Genomic DNA, 1712 nt, shown 5'->3' with positions numbered 1-1712 from the left:
ATATACGTCGGCAGAATGGCACATTCACGTACATGTACGTGGCTCTTTAAGCCCAGCCGTGGGGTCGTGGGCGCGTGCACGCGACCCGGTCCGAAGCTCCGTGACCGTGGCAGCGGGACTCGCGGACCCAATCGCCGATGGAGTCCCGCGATCGGTCCCGGAGCTGAAGAACGGGGAGAGCTGTGTGTAAACACAGCTTCCCCGTTCTTCACTGTGGCGCTGTAATCGATCGTGTGTTTCCTTTTTTAGGGAACCACAATCGATGACGTCACACCTACAGCCACACACCCCTACAGTTAGAAACACAAATGAGGTCATACATAACCCCATAAGCGCCCCCTTGTGGTTAACTCCCAAACTGCAACTGTCATTTTCACAGTAAACAATGCATTTTAAATGCATTTTTTGCTGTAAAAATGACAATGGTCCCAAAAATGTGTCAAAATTGTCCGAAGTGTCCGCCATAATGTCGCAGTCACGAAAAAAATTGCTGATCACCGCCATTAGTAGTAAAAAAAAAAAAAAATTATAAAAATGCAATAAAACTATCCCCTTTTTTGTAAACGCTATAAATTTTGCGCAAACCAATCGATAAACGCTTATTGCGATTTTTTTTACCAAAAATAGGTAGAATACGTATCGGCCTAAACTGAGGAAAAAAGAATGTTTTTTTTTTTCAAATTGGCATATTTATTATAGCAACAAGTAAAAAATATTGTATTTTTTTTCAAAATTGTCGCTCTTTTTTGTTTATAGTGCAAAAAATAAAAACCGCACAGGCGATCAAATACCACCAAAAGAAAGCTCTACTTGTGGGGAAAAAAGGACGTCAATTTTGTTTGGGAGCCACGTCGCACGACCGCGCAATTGTCAGTTAAAGCGACGCAGTGCCGGAAGCTGAAATTTCACCTGGGCAGGAGGGGGGTATATGTGCCCAGTAAGCAAGTGGTTAAAAAGGCAGCGGCACTCCGATGAGCTTTACTGTTATCCATGTTGTCATGGTCTCCACCTCACAAAGGTTCCCGGTGTATTGTCACAGTTTGCTGCCTATCCTAGAATGCTCCGGAAGTCACGTGGCGGCCAACTGCGCATGCGCAATGCGTTCCAATTGATTCACGACAGTGCACACCAGTGAAACCTTGGTCGGCATCCAGGCTCTTTCCTTAACATCCCCGTGGATTGGAGGATGTTAAAAAAAGAGCCGGGAGGCGGAGCGAGCCGTCCGACTGGCCACTTTCCTCTAAATCCACGTCGCCCTGAATGCCGGGTTCACTGGTGTGTACTGCCGAAAATCCATTGGAACGCAACGCACTTGCGTTTGGAACGCATCGCGCATGCGCAGTTGGCCGCCACGTGACTTCCGCAGCATTCTAGGATAGGCAGCAAACTGTGACACTACACCGGCCTTGGTTTACATCATAATATTCACGACTGAAAACCAAAGACATTTGCAGCTTCAAACTCTCAAGCTAGAGAGTAGTACATTCATATATTCACCTATCCCAAACCAAAAACGTCTGGAATTTTTTTCACGTGTTTTTGTATATCTGAATAAGTTGTGTTTCCCGTGTTCTATGCATTTGCCTTTCTAACCCACCAAAAAAAAAAAATTAATAAAAAAAAAAAATGGTCTTCTTAAACATGGCCGCCGGAAGAGTGGTAGTCTGGCCTCTAGCGCTTAAACGCTATAGAACATGCGGATGCTGGCTTGT

The sequence above is a fragment of the Rana temporaria genome, chromosome 1 (genome assembly GCF_905171775.1).
Source record: "Rana temporaria chromosome 1, aRanTem1.1, whole genome shotgun sequence".
NCBI lineage: Eukaryota > Metazoa > Chordata > Amphibia > Anura > Ranidae > Rana > Rana temporaria.
This window is presented reverse-complemented; position numbering follows the sequence as displayed.